We start from the raw sequence: 23,843 nt of genomic DNA, 5'->3' as shown, positions 1-23,843 counted from the left end.
CAAAGTTCCGAGTCCAGGTCCTTTGGGACCAGCAGCAACGGTCCCCCTATCAAAAACTGCACCACATCCGGTCGCGGGATCAGGAACTACGTTAGCACCCCCCTCGAGGGTCTCCGTCGCATAGGACCGACCTGAGTCAGTCGTCCCTGATTCAGCGGCCTCCGATCAAAGTACCTACGGGGCTCCAGCGTCCGAACTCGATCTCTCCTCCAAACAGTAACCGCTCTCATAATCATTTTCATCCCCAGTACTGAGGCTTGCCTCGAAAGCAAAAGTTGAGGTCCCAGTGGTGGTTCGAGGCCTGTACGGCTTAGGTTTTTTTGTCAGAGAGGGGTCGACAGCCTCCTCGCCTTTCCTTTTATTACCCTTGGCGGGCTCCGAAACCTCTTTCCCGCCACCAGGAGGTGGTCTCATCAGAATGTTCTCGCTAAGACCTGCACGATCGTAGCAGCCACAACTTATCAGCACAAGAAGGTACAGGAAAAAACATAAGGTTAAGGCGTAGGTGGCAAGGGAGACTTTCCATGGTTCTTGGCCACCCACCGCGTCTTGGCCAGGTCGGTCCAAGATCGGGCAAGATATGGAAACTTGTTGTCCACCCGCCTGATCCACCCCGGCAGATCCGAGACCGCTTCAGGATACCAAGTGACAGCTGCAGAAACCAAAAAGAGGTCATCTTTTTTGGAAGAAAGGAAAGAAGATCGCAAAACATGTCCGAAGGAAAAAATGCTTACGCTGCATGTTCCACCTCTCCGGGAAAGGCATCCTCCTGGCCGGAATAATGTCCGAGGTTTTAACCCGGACGAACCTACTCATCCATCACTGATCTTTCTCCTCGTCGGTGGTCGAGAAAAATGTTTTTTGGATAGATGACGAAGCCTAATCAAGGCTCGATAGAACCGGGGGATGTACATCCTGATCAAAGGATTGAGGGTAAAGGTCTCGTTCCCAACCTTATCGGTGAAATAACTGAGCATCAAGACTATCCTCCAAAAAGAGGGATAGATTTGACCAAGTTTCACCTGATATTTATCGCAAAAGTCGAGGATGACCGAATCTATCTCTGGGGGAGGGGATTCAGAAGGATCGGCCGGACCCAAAGTAAAGGGATAAGTATATACGTGGAGGAAACCAGCTTTGTAATCCGTTATATTCTCATCAGGGCCGGGAATCTCCACCTCCACTGTCTTCCTCCATTGGCTGTCCTTTTTAACCGTCCCTGCATCGGTCACAACAATGACGTACTGGGACACGTGTTCGCATCGGCCCGGTGTAGAAGGGGGTTTATCGATGGTATAATCTTTTAACATGTCAAGATCGGGGGGCGTATATTGTCCCAAGGTGGGTACCACTTGTGGTTTCCCCTTAGACGTTCGAGATGAAGAAGTGGCCTCATCCCGCCGAGGAACCGTTTTGGAGGTTCTGGTCATCGTGATGGTAAAACAAAAATTTAGAAAGTAAAGAAGAAAGAATGCAAAAGGAGATGGGTCTGGATTCATGAGTTTGAAGATGTTGGGAAAGTAAGGATATCAAATGGTTGGCATATTAATAGGAACCGTATGGGCAGCGGAAGGGACGAGCCAATAGTTGTTCGTGGACTTCTCGATAGTCGCATTTTGACGGTGACCCTTGCGCGGGTTTTTGGGCATGGTATTTAATGCTCTGATAGGCTAACGTCATGGCAATGAAGCCGTCAGAGCGGAGGCTCAAAATCGTTTCCTATTTACTTGTTCTAGGAAATGCGAAGATTATCTATATACGGCGAAATCGGGGGGTTCAATTTCTCGTCATTAAGGCATTTCAGAAGATCATCTCGAGGCCTCGAGGCTGCAAGGCCATAGTCGAGTTCCCTCCCTCGAGGTTCGTTGACGCCCGACCTAACGACAATGTTGGTCGCGGTCATGATGGGAATGGGGAGTTCCCTAGGCATCCAGCTAGTGTTGGCAGATCCTGGCGTCATCTAGTTGTCCCATCCCTCTATCTTTGTAATTAATGCTTTTTGTACTGTGTTGGGATTCCCCTCCTATATAAAGGGGGTCTTTGACACTTTGTAGAGGGCGGTTTCTCCAGTTACTCCACACGAAATATAGAAGAACATTCTCTTTTCTCTCTAACATATTCTCTTGATATTATTGCTCTCATTTATTACATTCATACTTGTTCTTCATTTATTGCTTATCATTGACCATAAAGAGCCTTCATCGATTATTTTATAACTGTTAGCCCTAACCCGATTGCCCTTAATAGCTCGAGCCCGAGCCCTGGAATCAACCTCGAGGCCCCATATCGGTCAGTTCGAGGCCCCGATTGGCTAGCTCATCGGTTTGATTAACTCTATCTTTAGCTCGGATTTCATCTCTGAACTTCATATACATTGCATCGTCTGCTTAAACAACTAGCATAAAAATAGATCACGTATTTTTTGAGTCCCATCAACAAATTTAATTGTCATTACCATTTTCACGGTAAACATATAGCATCAACCGCTTAACAACTAGCATAAAAATAGATCACGCATTTTTAGAGTCCCATAATCAAATTTAATTGTTATTACCATTTTCATGGTAAACACTCTTACCATAAGCAAACTTGGTCATATGTTAGTCTTCTCTGATAAGCGTGTCTTTATTATTTTGATGTTACATGAATATCCCGCTCATGTTTCCCGTTATTGCTACCTGTACACCCTCTTCCCATTTTCCCTGTATTTGAATTCGCATTAATATGCAAATCTCTACTCATAACATGCGTTTTCCTTTAGACATTTTTAAGAATTGCTACATCATGTCTCTCTCCACCCTCACTCCCTTGTCTACATTATTACAATTTCCACATTACACGAACTAACTTCTTCCTTGTTTTCCTTTCTTTTTATGTCTTTACATTTCATTTAATAATACATTTACTGTTTTCATCATGCAAAACATTTGACAACGTGTTATTTTATCTTTGCATAAAGCATGCTCCACATCATATTCCACTCGTGCGTAATTAGTACCATAGCGGCGCTTGATGAGTGTCTTCGCTCTTCCTAAATCACCCTTTAAATTTGGAAAGCCTTATTTGCGGTAAAACTAGTCGATCAGCGGTGTAGTCAACAGTTCCGTGCCTTTCCCTCTCAAGCTGTCCACTTGAGGATACCAGTCTAGACTCTTCTAGAAACCCCACTCTAATATTAACTGTGCATGCATCATGTCCAAACCTAGTATGGGTTAGAACGTAGTTTGCGTAATAACTCGCTAAGTCAAGCCTTGTCTAAAGTCCGTCGGGATTTCCATAATCCCAATGAACACAATCACGATCTGTGCATTATTTGCAGAAAACATGCCAATATGTTGATCATTAACGTGTAAATAGCCAAATCCGGAGGGGGAAAGGGCTAACTTTATTTGTTTTGTAGAAATGAGGCACGAAGTCCCCAGGTTCGACATGGTTCGAAATATCCCACCTTTGTTGCTAGATTGGTGGGAAAATCTCCTGCCAAGTGATAAAAGCCATTTGAAGAGAGCCCACGGGAATGTATCCTCTATGTTACACATTCAGCCAAATAATGCATTAATCGAGGCCACCACCATTTTCTAGGATGAGAAGAGAGCCGTTTTCCGTTTTGGTGACATAGAAATGACTCCCCTTTTAGAAGAAATAGAAGTTTTTGCTGGGCTCCCAAGGGATAGCCCTGGTTTGTTAGTACCAGAAAATCGCACTTCTGGAGGTTTCTTGAAAATGATGCATTTTAGGAAAACTAATTATTTAGTCTGTCTGAAGAAGTCTTACATACCATTCAATTCCCTCTATAAGCATTATGGCCACATCAAGTCATACCGCATTTACCATGATGAGTTTGCCATCACTTCTTTGGGTTGGACTCACCGTCGAGTTTTTGTATTCATTGTCTGTTTTCTGGGGATGTTGGTATTTCCAATATAAGAAGAAAGGATCCACACTCGTCTAGCTATGATCACTAAATCTTTAATGGAGGGAATTTAGGGGCAAACTTACACAATTGTCCCTATAATTCTGGCTGATATGTATCGGGCTTTAGACCGTTGCAAAAGGACTATAGGCATTTTGAGGGTTGCAATCTGTTGCTGCAAGTATGGTTGTTGGAACAGCTTCAGAGAGGAGAATACCGTCAAGAACTTCCACGACGACCATGGAATGACCACATAGCCTATCACCATCCGAAGAGAATGAATTTTATCCCAAACTGGTTTGCGCAACCAGAAAACGCAGTAAGCTGGGCACACTTTTTCAGCAATCTGACTGATGACAATGTACATTGGATGTTCGAGTGGTTCCCTAATAGTGAATTCATCATCAGGTCGAGAGATACTCCTCATCTGGTGCTAATCGGATTGAGGGGAATCTATCGTTATGCTATATCAAGACAAGCTGGGAGAAAACAGGTTATACCACGAGCTTCCAAAATGGTACAATACAAAGCAGACTTCCAGGGGAATGCCATTCCATTCAAGTTTGAGGCACAACACATGTGGCATCAAAAGATCATTGTGGAGAAAGATACCATCGAGCCAGATCGGTAGCATGCCGGCCATGTGCACTTATATCCATCATGGTTGGTAGATGATATAGCGGGAGATGTCAAGCCAGGGATTAAATGAGAAAGAGAGTTGCAAGTTGTCAAAACATGGATGGCAATGAAGGAGGGCTCCTAGCAAGGGCATATATACTGTTGGATATCCGTGACCTGGGGAATCTGATTGATGGAGCAAAGAAGGCCAAGCATGGAGAAGGTCCCTCTGAGACCAAATACATTAGGAATGATGTTTTTACTTTCTTCCTAGACTCGTTTTAAACTTCGGTCGTAATAAGGCACATGCCATATGCCATTTGTGACTCTTTATAATTATTTTCCTTTTAATTGAGATTTGGTTCATTTATCATATTAATGAAATGACGCAGTTATTGGCATCGATTTTCTCCAAATCTATATGTCGCTTAGGCCTACCTTGGGCACAATGAGGTCCCCAAATTAGGACGCAAATTTATAATTCCGCAATATGAGTTTAAATACCACAAACATCCTTTTAATACTCCTTACTGACTTGTTTACCTTTTTGTTTTCTTCTTTTCTAAATTCCCATCCCCTAAGGTTTGTTTGTGCATACTGGCATCATCAGCATACCACACCAGATCTAGAGGTCCTCCACCTCCTCCTCCTCCAAGTGATCGTAGAAGCAAGGAAAAAGCTAAAATGGACGATATGAGTGGTACCAGGAAAGACAACGCTACGAATGCATAGAATGACTTGGTTTTATGGTTAGTACAGAAGATATTGGAGTTACAAGGGAACTTGAGCATGTCTGAAACTTGGCAAATCATTCCCTTACCCTGAACGTCCCCGATATCAACCAACACAACACAAACGCTCAAAATCCGGCACCTCCTCAGAACACACAAAACCAACAAAATCCTCCCGCACCTCATCAGTATGCCACACCTCCTCAAAATCCTAATCCTTCCCCAGTACCAACCCCTCCACAACATCATCATCATCCAACTCAATACCCACAAACCACCACCTACCGTACTCCTCAAAACGCACCACAACCTACCCCTGATCCCCAAAAGTCAATAAACGACCATCACTATGCCCAGATTCCTGGAGTCCATCAAAGCAATCCCATATACGTGGAAAGCTTACCCCACGCTCCACAACAAACCTTATACATACCTGAATCTGCCGAGAAGGACCTGCTCATCAAGAACATGGCGGAAGAACTCAAGAAACTTACTAGTCCAGTCCAGGGTGTTGTAGGCGGTAAAGGTGTCGAAGGTCTAAATTATGAAGATTTGTGTTATCAGGATGACGTGGAACTACCAGAGGGTTACAAGCCTCCTAAGTTCGAAATGTTCGACGGGACAGGTGATCCGAAGGTAAACTTGAGAACATATTGTGACAAGCTCGTAGGGGTTGGTAAAGATGAGAATCTGCATGAAGCTGTTCATGAGGAGCCTCACTGGAGATGCCCTGTCCTGGTACATCAGTCAAAATCAAAAGAAATTGGTTAACTGGATAAGCATGGCGTTAGATTTTATGGATTGGTTCAGGTTCAATACGGAAAATGCTCCAGACATCTTCTACATTCAGAATCTTAAGAAGAAGCCAACAGAAACTTTCCTTGAGTATGCTACTCGATGGAGATCAGAAGCTGCGAAAGTAAGCACAGCATGGAAGGATTACAGATGAATAAGTTCTTCGTCAGAGCTCAAGATCCACAATACTATGAAAGGTTAATAGTTATTGAAAACCATAAATTTCCCGACATCACCAAATTGAGAGAAAGAATAGAAGAGGGAATTAAAAGTGGAATGGTGACAAACTTTGAGGCACTACAGGCTACAAACAAAGCCTCGCAGTCGGGAGGTATCTCTAAGAAGAAAAAAGTTGGTGCAGTAATGGTAGCCCAAGGTCCGATATCTCCCCTCACATACCAAACACCACTGCCCACATATCACCCTTCATCTCCCAAATACCAATAACCCGCCGCCACTTACCATACTTATAACACTCAGCCAGCATACTACCACTGAACTACCAAAAACCCAAACTAGACCACCCAGACAATACATTCCTATTATTGAACCCATCGATCAGTTGTATGAGAGACTGAAGGCTTCCTGTTATGTCACTCCCATTCCCGTCGTTGCCATTGAAAATTCCTCTTAGTGGGTCAATCTAAACAGGACATGCGCCCACCACTCGGGCATGAAGGGTCATACAATCGATAAATGTCGCACTTTGAAGGATAAGATCCAAGGTTATACAAGCAAAAGAGGTTGCACCTAATATCCGCAACAATCCCCTCCCAGACCATAGGGGCGAGGGGGTAAATATGATCAAAATCGACAAAGAATGGGATTCGGAAGGATCAATCGGGCTCATTCGTGAAGGGGATGAATCTAAAATATCTCCAGTCATTGTCACACCTATTGTGGTGCAGATTCAGTCACCAAGTGAGGTCGAGGTAGCCGCACCGACTCCGTTCGAGGTTGAAGTAACAACACCCTCAGCCACACCAACTCAGTTTGAGATAGAAGTGACCACACCCTTCACCGTGTCGGTAGCACCTACACGTCCTTTAAGTCCAATTCCAAACCTTGGGACTATGCTACAGAGGCGAGAAGGAAATGAAAGGGGAAAATAGAAGAAACAGGTGTCGCACAAGGCATGGCCAGAACTGGTAGGGTATATACACCCGAACATCTGGGAGGAACAAGCAAAGAAACTCCTTCCAAGCAGCCTATCATTGAAACTGGTCCGGATGATCTTTGGAGAAAGGTGCAATCAAGAGAGTATTCTTTGGTTGATCATATGAACAAAACCCCTGCTCAGACATCCATTCTACCACTACTATAGAATTCTGAGGCGCATAGGAATGCATTGATGAAAGTGTTGAATGAAGCCTATGTACCCACATCACTAGTGTAGAAATGGCCAACATGGTGGGACAAGTGTTGGAAAGACACAAGATCACTTTTCACGAAGACGAGCTGCCACCAGAAGGACTGAGTCACAACAGGGCAGTACATATCACAGTGCAGTTTGAGGAAAAATTCATCGCCAGGGTCCTGATAGATGGGGGTTCGAGTCTCAACATTTGTCCATTGACTACTTTGAAGAGTTTGGGTAAAGGTTTGCATGAAATACGAGTAGGGACTATGAATGTGAAAGCTTCGATGGGTCCCAAAGGGCCACAATTGGGGAGATCAACCTATGTTTGCAGATGGACCCGACTTGGTTTAACGTTGAATTTCAAGTACTAGACATATCTGCCACATACAATCTGTTGTTGGGATGACCTTGGATACATGCTGCTGGGGCCGTAGCCTCCACTCTACATCAGGTTGTGAAGTTTGAATGGAATCATCAGGAAGTAATCGTCCACTGGGACGGGAGTAATCCTTTTTGTACCAATCAAATTGTGCCGGTTGTCGAGAATAGAAGGAAGTTGGGTGGATAAATGTACTATCGCATCGAGCGCGTCAATGCAATTGAGAAAGACAAATGGTGGAGTAATAAGATTGAAAGCATATTATCACTGACAGGGTACGAACCTGGCAAGAGTCTCGGTAAGAATCTCCAAGGGATCACCAAACCGATACAGCTAAAGCGTCACGGCACAACTTTTGGGCTTGGGTATGAATACACCTGGCACGAGTATCACAATTGGTCTCCGCCATTGCGTGGTCCTTATTACCCTTTTGAACAGCAATTACCGCATTTGCACCAGACATTTCAACAAAGTGACATGATATGAGGATCTGAAGAAGATGAAGCTTTAGTTGGCCTATGGAACCTATTTCTGGATAATGAAGACATGGATTGCAGTGTAATAGTTGAGGAGGGGGAGAGGAAGACATTACAATTCAGACCGTGGGAAAAGAAGTTGTTCTCAAGAACTAGAATGTTGCACCGTCCCGGGCCCGTCGAGTTCCTAGGTAGCCTGGTAATTAGCATGATCTAACTTTAAAAGAAATTTTAAGCATTTAAGACATTTTCAGTTTTTTGTTTTGGACGTATTTTGTTTTGAAATAATTGGTCGAGTCATCGAGCGGTACTTGTTTTAATGTTTTTGAGATCTATTTAATGCATTGATATTTTAGTATTTATTATTATCCTTTACATTAGCATTATTATTACTTATCCTGATGAATCAACAACTGTGACATGTAATGAGACAACGCAACATAAGGATAGTGATTTAGTGGAAATAGAAGAAGAAGAAGAAGAAGAAGAAGATACAAAACCTGAGGAAATTATCAGAGAAGTGGAAAACTTTGAGAACAAGCATAAGTCCAATATGGACGAGACTGAGATAGTCCATTTTGGGAGATTCCGAAACAATCAAAGAAACTCGCATAAGCATTCACCAATCACCACCAGCGAAAGAAGAGTACACATGCTTCCTAAAAGAGTATGAAGATAGTTTCGTGTGGTCTTATGATGATATGATTGGTTTGAGCACGTCTATAATGGCTCATGAACTACCTACCAATCCTATGTGTCCGCCTGTAAAGCAGAAACTCAGAAAGTTCAAGCCAGATATGAATCTGAAAATCAAAGAGAAAGTCACCAAGCAGATCAAAGCTAAGGTTGTTAGAGTGGTCGAATATCCTACGTGGTTGGCTAACATAGTGCTAATTCCGAAGAAGGATGGGAAGGTCAGAGTATGTGTCCACTATCAGGATTTTAAATAAAGCAAGTCCCAAAGATGATTTCCCATTACTCAATATACACATACTGATCGACAATTGTGCCAAGCATGAACCCCAATCCTTTGTTGATTGCTTCGCGGGATATCATCAGATCTGGATGGATGAAAAAGATTCCGAGAAAACAGCCTTTATCACTCTGTGGGCGATGAACTATTATAAAATGATGTCGTTTGTCCTGAAGAATGCTAGAACCACTTACATGAGAGCTATGACGACCATTTTCCATGACATGATTCACAAAGAAATAGAGGTGTACGTGGATGACGTCATCATCAAATCCAGAAGAAGCACATATCATATAGCAGACTTGAGGAAATTCTTTAATCGGCTTCGAAGGTACAATCTGAAACTGAATCCTGCAAAGTGTGCCTTCAGAGTCCCTACCGGAAAATTGCTAGGCTTCATCGTCAGTCACCGAGGGATTGAACTAGACTCGTCAAAGGTCAAAGCTATCCAAGACTTGCCACCTCCAAAGAGCAAGAAAGATGTGACGAGTTTCTTGGGGCGTCTCAATTACATCAGCCGCTTCATAGCACAATCGACCCTGATCTGTGAGTCGATCTTCAAAGTGTTAAAGAAGGATGCCACAACAAGTTGGAGTAAAGACTGCCAGAAAGCTTATGACAAAATCAAGGATGTTTGTCCACACCACCAGTCCTGGTCCTGCCAGAACCTAGGAGACCTTTGCTACTCTATTTGTCTGTGCTAGATGGGGCTTTCGGTTGTGTTTTGGGATAACATGACGAGACGGGGAAAAAGAGTAGGCCATATACTATCTGAGTAAGAATTTCACACCCTATGAGGCACGATATTCTTTATTAGAACGCACATGCTGTGCCCTGACGTGGACAGCTCATAAGTTAAGGCATTACCTCTATGCTGACACTATACATCTCATATCAAGGATGGATCCTCTAAAATACATTTTCCAAAAACCCATGCCTACGGGGAAGTTGGCAAAATGGTAGATACTATTGAGTGAATTTGACATCGTTTATGTAACTCAGAAGGCGATCAAAGGGCAAGCATTGGCAGATCATCTTGTAGAAAATCCTGTAGGTGGATAATACGAACCACTGAAAACATATTTTCCCGATGAAGAGGTATTGTTCATAGGAGAAGATATCACCGAAACATATGATGGTTGGAGAATTTTTTTTTGATGGAGCTTCAAACATCAAAGGAGTGGGAATTGGAGATGTCTTAGTATTAGAAACAGGTCAGCATTATCCAGTATCTGCAAAACTCAAGTTTCCGTGCACCAACAATATGTCAGAATACGAGGCTTGCATCTTAGGGCTCAATTTGGCCATTGACATGAATATCCAGGAATTACTGGTCATTGGTGATTCAGACCTTCTAGTATATCGGGTTCTAGGAGAGTGGGCTACAAAGAATACCAAAATACTACCATATCAATATCATGTGATAGAGTTGATGAAAAGATTCACAAAGATAGAATTCAAACGTGTTCTGAGAATCCAAAATGAGTTCGCAGATGCATTAGCCACTTTGTTCTCCATAATACAGCATTCGGACAAGAATTTCATCGACCCTATTCCAATAAGAATCCATAATCAGCCAGCTTATTATGCTCATGTTGAAGAAGAAATGGATGGGAATCCGTGGTTCCGTGATATCAAGGAATACTTTCCAAAAAGAGAATACCCGGAGCATGCAAATCATACTAAAAATGCACGCTCAGATGATTATCCAACCATTTCTTCCAAAGTGGAGGAATTTTGTATAGAAGGACTCCAGACCTAGGATTATTACGGTGCGTTGATGCCAAGGAAGCTTCTAAACTGCTCGAGAGATACATGCCGGAACTTGCGGACCACACATGAACGGTTTCGTTTTAGCCAAAAAGATATTAAGGGCGGGATATTTTTGAATGACTATGGAAACGAACTATATCATGTATGTCCAAAAGTGTCACCAGTGTCAATTACATACTAATATGATACGAATACCACCAAATGAACTCAATGCAACAAATGCACCTGGGCCCTTTGTCGCTTGGGGAATGGATGTCATCGGTCTGATCGAGCCTGCCGCTTCGAACGGGCACAGGTTCATTCTAGTAGCCATAGACTACTTCAAAAAATGGGTTGAAGTTGCATCTTACAAGGCTGGAACTAAGAAAGTCGTCGTAGATTATTTCAGAGATCGTATTGTTTGCCGATTCGGGGTGCCAGAATCCATCATCACCGACAACGCTGCCAACCTCAACAGCGACTTAATGAAAGCTATGTGTGAAACCTTCAAAATCAAGCATAAGAATTCCATGGCATACAGACCTCAAATGAATGGAGCTGCGTAGGCCGCAAACAAGAATATCAAGAAAATATTGAGAAAGATAGTAGAAAACCACAAGCAATGGCACAAGAAAACCATTTGCCTTATTGGGGTACCGTACCACAGTACGCACATCAACCATAGCAACTCCCTACATGTTGGTCTACGGCACTGAAGCTGTCATTCCCGCCAAGGTCAAAATTCCTTCCATAAGAATTATATAAGAAGTTGAACTCAGTGATGCAGAATGGATAAGAAGTCGCTACAAATAATTAGCTCTTATTGATGGGAAAAGAATGAATCTGGTATGCCACGGTCAACTTTATCAAAACAGAATGTCCAGAGCTTTCAACAAAAGGGTCAGACCCAGACAGTTCACACCAGGGCAGGTGGTGCTGAAGCAAATCTTTCCACATCAAGATGAAGCAAAAGGGAAGTTTTCACCAACCTAGCAAGGTCCTTACATGTTCCATAGAGTACTAACAGGAGGAGAACTCATACTTGCAGAAATGGACGGAGAAATTTGGTCGAAACCTATCAACTCAGACGCAGTCAAAAGATATTATCTTTAGATTGTCTCCATTTTTCATCTGATGTAACTGAACTACGCTTGACCTGATTCCCATTTAAGAGGGGATAAGTAGGAAGCCCAGTGGGTTTGGTCACATCTTAATAAAATATTCATTTTCCCCATGGTCAGAAACTGGGGAAAAATTTTGAGGAGGACCCTCAAAATTCCGAAGCAAGACCAGCCAATTTCATCATATGCAGAACGGCCGAAGAATCGCTTATTAAACTGGGGCAGAATTTTAGGAGGACCCTTAAAATTCTAATGCAAGGAGGTTGCAATGTCTCTAAAAGTGTCACAAGCATTGGTTAATCTAATTTACTTGATATTGCATACTACTATGTTTTTAAATAACTATATTTACCAAGTGCATGCATATTTTTCGAAAACTTTATTTCTATGGCAGCCAGATGTTACCCAGGATAACTCAAACAGGATCTCCAGAGCCAAGCAAAGCAAAGCAAGCAGGCGAAGGCACGAACCAACCTTCCCGCAAAACTCACAATTTTTCTTTGGATGCAGGCACAATGAACATAACAGGAGTATTCGCAAACACACACATATCAAAATCACTATCTTCCTGTCTCCAAATAAGAGTTACTCTGCTATCACTCATTATCTTTTCTTTGCATGAGGCTAAGCACTGCCTCCCATTATGCATGAGGATAAGTCGTGCCTCCTCAATTGCATAAGGCTAAGCACTGCCTTCCATTGCATGAGAGTAAGCCCTGCCTCCTTTAATTGCATGAGACTAAGCATTGTCTCCCTTCCTTGCATGAAGCTAAGCCATGCCTCCTCAATCGCATAAGGCTAACCATTGCCTTTCCCTGCATGAGACTAAGCACTGTCTCCTATTTTCCATGAGGCTAAGCCCTGCCTCCTCAATTGCATAAGGCTAAGCATTGCCTTCTGTTGCATGAGACTAAGCCCCGTCTCCTTTAATTGCATGAGACTAAGCATTGTCTCCCTTCCTTGCATGAGGCTAAGCCCTGCCTCCTCAATTGCATAAGTCTAATCATTGCCTTTCCTTGCATCGAGACTAAGCATTGTCTCCCATTTTGCATGAGGCTAAGCCATGCCTCCTCAATTGCATAAGGCTAAGCACTTTCTTTCCTTGCATCGAGACTAAGCATTGTCTGCTCTTCTTATATGAGACTAAGCATAGTCTCCTCAATTGCATTAGGCTAAGCACTGCCTTTCCTTGCATCGAGACTAAGAATTTCTCCTCTTCTTGCATGAGGCTAAGCATTGCCTCCTCAATTGCCTTAGGCTAAGCTCTGCCTTTCCGTGCATAATACCAAATGATATGCTACTTGAAGTCTAGCACAATTTTCTATTTTTCTCGAGGCTAAGCTCTGCCCCCAATCTCACACAAGAATAAGCTCTGTCTTGTTTCGCCTCTAATATGACAAAGCATCACGTCATTGCATCTCATGGTCTGAAATATCGCCATTTTGTCCAAAGGCGTCATAGTCCAAAGGCATCATCCTCATAGCCTGAAGACACCATGTCATGGCCTGAGGATCTCTCAATATTGCACATCATTATTCAAAGGCGTCATAGTTCATAGGCACCATTCTCATGGCTCGAGAACATCATTTCTTGGCCTACGAATTCCTTATCACGTGATTCATGGCCTAGGACGTCATGGTCTAAGGACATCATCCTCACCGTCCAAGGACAACCTTCATGGTCCAAAGGGAATTTGCATCATGTTTTAATTCTTGCAAATAACCCATATATATTTGCATGCATCGTGTTTTAAGTTTTGCAGGTAGTCCAGGAAGGAACTGTTCTTTAAACGGGGGCAATCTTCGCTCCGGTTCCCGTTCATAACATTCACATCCTGCAAATGTTTCAAACGTACCCGACCACCAGTAATTACCCACTTTTCATTCTATGACCGTTCAGATATTTGCTCTATAACACATCCGTAACGTTTCAGATTCACATTGATGATTCCGCATAAATTCATCCGATATTGTCCTACCTCAAAAGAACATTTTCCGAAATGTACAACCATTCCTATAACAACTCCATCGGTTCTGTTCACCGTTGGATCCAAATTTGCACACGGCCTGATTCTTGTAACACCAAGGATATGTAGACAACTCAGGAACCAGGGTTTGGCCCCCATTTTTAATCAGATCATTCCTCGTTTTATTCGGCCAAAATTGGTCATCATTTTCTTTACCCGACAATTCTTCCATCATTCCTGGATAAAGAGGGGCAGGTGTTGATACCCTATTTTTTTTCTCATATTTTTAATTATATATATATTTTTTCAAAATGGTACCTATGCATCATTTAGCTTATAAGCCTATACAAGCATTTTTCATAATTTTCAATAATTTTAAAAGGCGTTAAATCGATTTATTTCTATATTTTATTATATAAATATTCAGTAAATATCCTTCAAATTATTTTAGGGTGATTTAATCATCTAAACTTATCATTTACACCTACATGAATGTTTTTAAATATTTTACTACATTTTTTAATAATTATATTTGCATTTTTAGGGCTAATTGCACATTTTTGCAATAATATGCCATATTCATATATAATTACATTATTTATGCAAAAAATAACTTTTTATATTTTTATAATGTTGAGTTAATATTTTAAATCATTTTAGTGCACAAATAATATTTTTGTTATGCCACGACCCAAACTAACATGTTGTGATGGCGCCTATCGTGGTACTAGGCAAGCCGACTCTCTACCAAAACAACACAATATTTCATTTTCAAAAATAAATTCAAGCTATTTAATCATAAAACTTCATAAAGAACATCTAAATAACGAAAGTGCGGAAAGAAAAGCCCTATATCGGGGTGTCACTAGTCATGAGCATCTATCACAATCTGTCCAAAAATACTGAGACTATCATAGTATGGAAATGTAACTACAAAAACTATAGGAAGATAGGAGAGAGAAGAGCAGGGCTGCGATCGCCAGCAGCTACCTTGCTAACTCCGAGAGGATCTACAGCTGGAGTAGTCAACAGCTGCTACCGGGTCCTAATACGCCTGGATCTGCACACAAGGTGCAGGGAGTAACGTGAGAACACCAACTCAGTAAGTAACCAAAGCAAATATAGGTTGAGAAGTAGTGACGAGCAATAAAACATTTAATGTTCATATCATGAAATCTGAGTAATATACAACAGGCTTTTAAAATCAGGGTTGAATCAAATCATCTCTTTTTAACCCAGTTCTAGCATAATCATTTAAAGATATTTGTCAATAGTTTTCAAACAAAGGCTCAATGCAGCGGTGAGCAAAAATGATAAAATCATAAACAGCCCCTCGGGCAAAACATCACTCATATACAGTCCCTTGAGCAAACCTCACAGTCACTCGTATACAGCCCCTCGGGCATACCTCACCATCACTCATGCCTCCCAGCCACTCAGCACTCGGCACTCACACTCAGTAGGTACCTGCACTCACTGGGGGTGTTCAGACTTCGGAGGGGCTCCTTCAACCCAAACGCTATAACAAGCCAACTCGTGGCGTAAATCACTCAGGCCCTCGGCCTCACTCAATCATGAATCAGTAAAACATGTTGCGGCGTGCAGCCCGATCCCATAAATATCCTCACAAATCAGGCTCTCGGCCTCACTCAGTCATAAAACTCTTAGGCCACTCGGGCTCTTAGTAAAAATAGAAAATAACATTTATATGCATCAAACAGTAATAAAGACTGAGTTATGAAATCAATAAGTATAACATGACTGATTATAGACTTTCAATCAAAAATAGTGAGAGGATAGTAAGAAAAAAGCCCCTAAAGGTCTAAACACCTCTGGCACAAGGCCCAAACATGGTGTTCAGCCCCAATTTACGGAAATTCTGTATAAAACACATTGTATCTTATATCTTCAACCAAATACGCAATTTTATAGTTGCTACGAGACGGACCAAGTCACAATCTGCAATGGTGCACGCCTACACGCCCGTCACCTAGCATGTGCGTCACCTCAAAAGTAGTACAACTATACGAAATCCGGGGTTTCATACCCTCAGGACTAGATTTACAATCGTTACTTACTTTAAGCCGATCAAATCTCTACTCCGCGATGCTCTTGCCCCTCGACTCGGCCTCCAATCACTCCAAATCTATTCACAACCAGAACAATACCATCAATATGCGCTAATTGAGTGAATTCCACTAGAAAAACTATCAATTTAGACCAAAATCCCGAAATCCACTCAGACCCAGCCCCCGGGCCCATGTCTCGGAATCCGACAAAAATCACAAAACTAGAAAGCCCATTCACTTACGAGTCTACCCATACCAAACTCATCAAAATCTGACATCAAATGGACCCTCAAATCATCAAATCAAACTCTCCAATTCCCAAGCCCTAACCCCTCATTTTTACCCCTAATCTTCATTAATTACATGATTAAACATCAGGAAATTGCCACATAAACGAGTATTAGGGCTCAAGCAACTTACCTCACTTATAATCCCTTGAATCCTCTTCAAAATCACCCCCAAAGCTCCAAACCCGTCTTCAAAAAAAGTGGAAATGAGCAAAAATCGCGCAGGGTTCAATTATAGGTTCTGCCCAGCAAAATCGCATATGCGGTCAAAATACCCGCTTCTGTGACGTGGCACATGCGAAAAACCATCGCAGGTCCGGTTTCCACTTACTTCTCCTAATTCCGCATCTGTGGCCAACGTCTCGCACTTGCGGTCTTGCAGGTGCGCTCCAATACTCGCACCGGCGCATCCGGCCCAGGCCACTACTGCCCGCACCTGCGAGCCTCTTTCCGCTTCTGCGGACCTCGCACCTGTGTTCCCACTCCGCAGGTGCGGAAACAATAGCAGAATTACACCAGCAGTTTTCATCAACTCTCAAACACCAAAAACTAATCCATCAACCATCTGAAATCATCTCGAGGCCCTCGGGACCTCAACCAATAATACCAACAAGTCACATATCAACATACGAACTTAGTCGAACCTTCGGAACACTCAAAACAACATCAAAACACAAAATCACCCACGGATTCAAGCTTAAGAACTTCTAAACTTCCTAATTCGGCAAACGATGCCGAAACCTACCAAATCACCTCTGAATGACCTGAAATTTTGCACGCACGTCACAAATGGCACTACGAACCTACTCCAACTTCCGGAATTCCATTCCGACCTCGATATCAAATTTTCCACTGTCGCCAAAATCTCCAAATTCCAACTTTTGCCAATTCAAGCCTAGTTCTACCACAGATCTCCAAATCACATTTCGGACGCGCTCCCAAGTCCAAAATCACCTAACGGAGCTAACCGAGTTAACTCATAAGTCAACATCTGGTTGACTTTTTCAACAAGATTCTAAATAGGAGACTAAGTGTCTCATTCCACTCGGGACCCAAACCAACCAACGCGATACGATAAAATATAGTTGAAGAACACAAAAGGAAGCAGAAATGGGGTAAACGGGGCTATAACTCTAGAAACGACCGGCTGGGTCGTTACATGTTATTTAATAATTACTTTTATAAATTATTTATAGATAAAATATTGGGTATTTAAAAACTAGCCTAAATTCTACCTATTTTCAGACCAAAACAATGCCCAAAATACCCAATATCCAGCCAAATTACCCCTGGCCCAAGATCAAACGACCCTACCTAATACCCGGTCGGTACCCATTTATTTTAACCCACCCCGTTCATTTTTAAATCCCAGCCGATGATCTTTCAAGATCAACGGCCCACATCCCCCCCCCCCCCCGGTTTTAATACCCTAGAACCTTAAAACCCTAATCCATTTCCCTCTAATCTGCCGCCCCTAGACGCTCTCAATCTCTCCACTCTCTTCTCCTACGAACCCTAGCCGTCGCCTCTCAAAACCCTTGCCTTAATCCCTCTTCTAATTGGATTTCCCTCTTATCTACTTACCATATTAGTATGTTTCCGCTATTGGTTGATTCTCCATGGCATCACCTAGTACGTGCCTAAACATGGCAAGTATTACCACTTTGATTCTGTCCGATTGACTCCCATCTCTTGAATCTAGACGATATTCCGTCTACACACGTTTTATTCTACACCGTCTGAGTCCGATTTTGTTTGTATTTTGTTGATACTTACTTACCCTAAAAATAGGATTTTCCGATCTCTTTAGATCGAACCAAAATTGGTTCAATTCTCTGATTGAGTGTTATTTTGTCTATATTCATCATGTTATGTGTTAGTTTGATTTTTTTATTTAGAGTTTGCAAATTTATTCACTTTCCTTAAAAATTAGGGTTTCCAGATCTCTCTCTGAAAATTGATTTACAGATCAATTTGCATTATTATTTATTTTGTTGGTTGCTTAAATTAAGGGTTTCCTTGTTTGTTGCTCGATTCTTACTACTATACAAACCCCCTCCCCCATTCCCTTTTTATACTGACTGGAATCGCTATAATCTCACTAAAATTTGAAGCTCTATTATGTTATTCCTTCATTATCCCATCCTATACTTAGATTCTAGGCCGGTTGAAAGCCAAGGCCACTGAAATTCTGGGTTCTTGCACTTTGTTGATATTCTTAATACTGTGGACTTTTGTTCTTTCTTGTTTTTTCGCTTAACTGGTGAGTTACTGGACTTCGTAGTTTCATTCCTATGTATCTGTGATTTTCATATGTTTTCACTTCTGGAGATTGTAGTTTAATATGTTTTCTGGGTTGTGCTTGTGTGCAATTCTAATTGCTTTACTTCAGTTTTAGGTCTCTTTAACCTTTGACTTCACCATGTTGATAATTTGAAACATGCCTAAAACTAATTTGAGTTAATTAGATTCTTTTCAAGCTTATCCAGTCTATGTGTTGCAACTTACTGATGTTTAGGAGCTTTGCATCTCTTTGTTGTTTAATTTTGCTATCAATCATGTTACTTGAATATATTTTACTTACATGATTCGTATCCCTTTTAATAGACTAGTTGATTGTGTTCAAAGCATGAATATATACAGTATAAGTTTGTTTCTTGTCCTATTCTAAATTTGCTGTGATGATATCCTTTTTATGTAGCATGTTTGATCATGTTCCTCATTAGTATGCTTCTAGCATGTCCTGACTTCCCTGTAGTTGCGATAGTATGTTTTCATCCAGTCTAAATTCTGTTGCCACTCAATATGATTCCTTCTTGAAACACTAGCACCTATACTTAGCATAATTTTGAACCCTTTCTTTACTATGAGTCTATGTATACCAATCCTGCAAACCTGTTTTGTTAATGTGTGACTACCTATGCAGTAGGTGTTGAACTTGTTCTTCTAAATCTTTCCTAAGTCTGTTCTTAAAACCTAAAGCCTATTCGATTATCTGCTCTATGTGCTTAACTTGACTATGTTTGTATCCTTCAGTGTTGTCTGTCAACCCTAGTTTACTCTCGTTCACTTGTTACCTGGGCTCTTTTGAGTTCTCATTCTTAGCCGGCTGAAAGCCAAGGCTACCTAAGTTCTATCATCAACCTCCCTAGTGTGAGCACTGCTCGGGATCCAATTGAGACCCTTGTGAACTCTGACATACTAAGACTTGGTCCTTAGTCATTCCCTGAATCTCCTCTATTAACCTCCCTAGTGTGAGCATTACCCTGAGTTCTTGAAGCCCTTGAGAACTCTGACACACTAGGGTCTAAGGTTCCTTGGAACTCTGTCCTAAATGCTCCATCCTACCCCTTTTTCACCTGCTGAATGAGCCAATGGGCCTGTGTAGATGGCTGTTTTCTGAATCTTTGATGGCTACTTGGTTTTCGCTATGAAGATTATTTTTTGTGTTGTTGTGAAACTATGTGGACTTGTGATTGAAGGCCTGGCCTGACCGGGTATACTTTGGGCCTTCCTTAGGCCCACTATAGCTATTTTGTAATTCTATAATTTATTTCACTTATTGGGTCTGTAATAATATTGTAATAACAATTGGGGTGTTAGTAAAATTAGGAAAATTGATTTATTTTTAATATTTGAATGAAATGGGTAAAATTCCTCCTTGTAGGTATTTAATTTTCTCGAACATGTTTTGCTACTGTGTGTGTCCATAGGTGTTTAATTTGTTTAACCTGTCATGCTCTTACGTGTTGTTAGATAACCTGCCTATAGGATCTGAAGTGTTTAATTCGTTCCACATATTCTACTCCTGTGCATTTTATTAGATATCATGCCTACAGGAAATAAAAATGACCAGTCTTTCAATTGCAGCATATTCATAAGATATCATGATCATAGGATTATATTAGCTTATGTTCTATTGGTCCTTACCAAGAAAACATGCCAATAGGGGGCTAAACATAAAAGGTCAATTACTAATCGGTAGAAATATTGCCTATAGGACATTATCACTCGCTTTTAAGTACTAATATTGAACTTTCAACATTGTTTCTTTGCCATCATTAGAAAGCATGCTCATAGGATCAAATTGAGTAATTCTGAACATCTCCATGGTTATCACTTCCAACTACTGCACCTTGATATCATTTCTATAGGTTTAAACACAAATAAACTGTAATTTTAGTAATCAGTACACAACAAAAGATATATAGTTATTCGAAAAGTATGCCTCTAAAATAGCACCTTGCGTCTGAAACTGCTTGCGTGTTTGAATTCCAAGGTCACGTAGAAATCATGTCTATAGGGGTTAATGACTTTAACTCGTCTCAATTCTGAATCTGTCAAACGTCTAATGTGTTTGCGTGCATTTGTTGTCTAAGTGTGGAGGCTAACTTGAGCCTTTGGCTGCTTTTATATGAAGTCCAACTTGTTTTGTATGTCTCCTAATTTTCTCATTCTTGAGCAACCTAAGTTAAGTCTAGAACCACCCAAATAGAGGTCCAAATGCCTCTTGCACCATAGGTATGGGACGGGTAGTGCACGCATAAGGTACGGCTTAGAATCAATAAGGTTCACCTTAGGTAACAACATAAAGATAGTAATCGAGTGGCAGGAGATGATAGTCTGTGCCCGCTGAATAATACGAATAACACCCCATCTCGAGGAAGTTGCGAAATATTATTTATGAAACAGGGGGTGATCCTTTAGGCTAAAAAACTTAGGACCTCCCTCCCCATCTTGTCTTAAAATCAATTATTTGTTTATTGGTCGATTTTGGATAATAATTTCCCAACTTCTTGTCTTTCCCTATTGTTTTGGACTAATTCATATAATTCGAGTTCGGCCGGAACTCACAGTTGTGGACCTAGAAGAGTGCCTAACACCTTCTCTTCGAGGTAATTTGAGCCCTTACCCGATCTTTGGTGACGCAACTTGGTTAAACCAGAGTTACTTGCAAATAGGTTCCCTAACGCATTTCAAACCCGTTAGGTGGCGACTCTCTCTTTTAACACCTTCCTCAAAAGAGTTGTCACGTGCCGAAACCCAATTTTGCGAGAAAAAAGGTGCACAACTGTGGGAACCTTCCTTGGCTTTTGAAAAAGAAAAAAAGTATAAGAAAGAAGAAAAAAGAAGGAAAAATAAGGAATTGTGAATAAACGGAAAACTAGGTGATGAAATGAAAAATGAAAAAAGGGTGGAAAAGCTTTTAAAGGAAGTGTGCTTTATATGCGAATTTTAGTGCTTAGGGAGGTTTTGAGTCACTAGGATCCAAATTGGACCCTACCTTAAACAAAACACTGCATTACAACCCTTTAAGTCCTAAATGATTTTGAACCAAGTTAGTCTACATTAGTGGAGGAATACATGAAGGGAAAGCCTATGACACTACTTGTATGTGATTGAACATCTTTGTGAGTGAGAGAAAGAGAGAGAGGGAGTGAGTTAATTCTTTCCATTTGATATCCCATTTTTGTTTTAAAGTGCATTTCAAAAGTTGGGATTCTCTCTCGAGTGTGAGGGCACATGAGATTTGAGTTGTGAATTTAATTCAATTTCCAATTTGGAGGAATGAACAACGGAAAGTTATTTGTGATAAAGAGGCAAATTTTGAAGCTTTAGTGTCATGACTTGGTTGCTACTTTGATTAACATGGTGTTCGAGCACTTGTAATGTAATGAAATTTATGAGAAGTTTATGGTAATTCATATGCTTGGGATTAATTATTGGTACCAATCAAAGTCATTTGTTTGTGCTTAAAGTGGACTTTTTGACTTGGTATGATGTTGGTGCACTATTGAGTTGATTACTTGAAAGGAGATTTTATGCTTTGATTGCTTGAGGACAAGCAATAGTTTAAGTTTGGGGGTTTGATAAGTTGGTGTTTTACCCACGCATCTCTTCTTTAATCTTTGGTTTTATCTATGTTTGATCGGTTAAATAGTGTATATAATGTCAGTTACTTCCATTTTATAGGTATATGTGATTTAGAAGTGATCGGAACTAAACCAAGTGAAAACAAGTAAAAAAAATGAGCTAAAATGAAGACATGAATTCTGCCCAGTGAATTACCCTTTGCGAACACGAAGGAGTATCACGAACCTGGTTCTTCAGGATGTAAAACCATCATGAACGCGAAGGTTACATCGTGAACCTGAAGCTTCAGGAGTCAAACCTTCGCGAACGTGAAGGTCATATCGCGAACGCGAAGCTTCAGGAGTCAACCCTTCGCGAACGCGAAGAAGAAATTGGCGCACAAACTAGCAGTTCTAGAAATTCATATTTTTTTTGTCCCAACCCATTTAATACTCAACCCAGCTTATTTGGAAGAGATCGTTAGCTGCCTTTGATATATCTTTGTGTAGAAAATACAAGTTTTGGAGCTAGGGTTCTTGTACACTCACTTGGTACTTGAAGATTTGAAGACTTTGGTTGAGAATTTCTTACCCATTTTTACTCATTTCTTCATTTTCTTGCTTTGTATTGAATAACTTAGTGTGTAGTAATTTTTCAATAATTGAATGTTGTTTATGGGAATATTCATTATTAAAGTATGGATTAAACCTCTTGTTGTTCTAATGTATTGAATTATTTTTATTAATTATGAAATGAGTTAATTGTTTCTTTAATATTTCCAAAGGGATTAGCTAACCCTAGGACTCGCCCATTGACTTTGAATTAATCTTCAAAAAGGTAATTTGGGGTTGGAAAAGATTAATTAGCAATAAGTTGAGGCGTTAACCCTCACTTTATAGATTCTACCTAGGGATAAGATTGAACTACTTGTAGTCATATTCGGGTGTGCTTAATCTGTTAATTGTTCTAGGGATAATTCAATTAGGAGGTCTTGTTAGTCTTCGGAAGAAGCGGATATAGAATAAATAACCAAGGCTGATTAACATAAACTGGTTCATATTTGTAAAATCGTGAAATACACTAGATCGTGACTTGAGTGTAATTGCCCGTGTATCCATACTTGTTGTCATTGATTATTTTAAGTACTTTCTAGGTTAGTTTATACTTTTGCATTTAGTTATAACCATTTTCTCAACACCTATATAAGTGTTTGGCTTAGCATAATAAGCAATAATTCTCTTACTTGCCTAATCACCTACATATGTTCTTTGTGGGATTCGATCTGACTCATAGTTGGGTATATTATATTACATGTAACCTTTTCCGTTTACTTTTGTGTAGTGGATTTGAATGTCATCATGTAGCCACCCCTCCTTCTCCAATGTAGTTCATCAGGCTTATGAGGGAAACAGTAGTTTAGAGGTAGCAACTGTCAGTTTCAATCACAAGCGTCTATCTGGACTATAGCAGCTTCTGGCAATATTTTCCACAATAAGTAGCACATTTTGGCTAGGTTAGGAGGCATCCAGAAATCTAGAGTTTACCCCTTT

Source organism: Nicotiana attenuata, unplaced genomic scaffold (genome assembly GCF_001879085.1).
Source record: "Nicotiana attenuata strain UT unplaced genomic scaffold, NIATTr2, whole genome shotgun sequence".
Taxonomy (NCBI): domain Eukaryota; kingdom Viridiplantae; phylum Streptophyta; class Magnoliopsida; order Solanales; family Solanaceae; genus Nicotiana; species Nicotiana attenuata.
Note: the sequence above shows the minus strand (reverse complement) of the source record.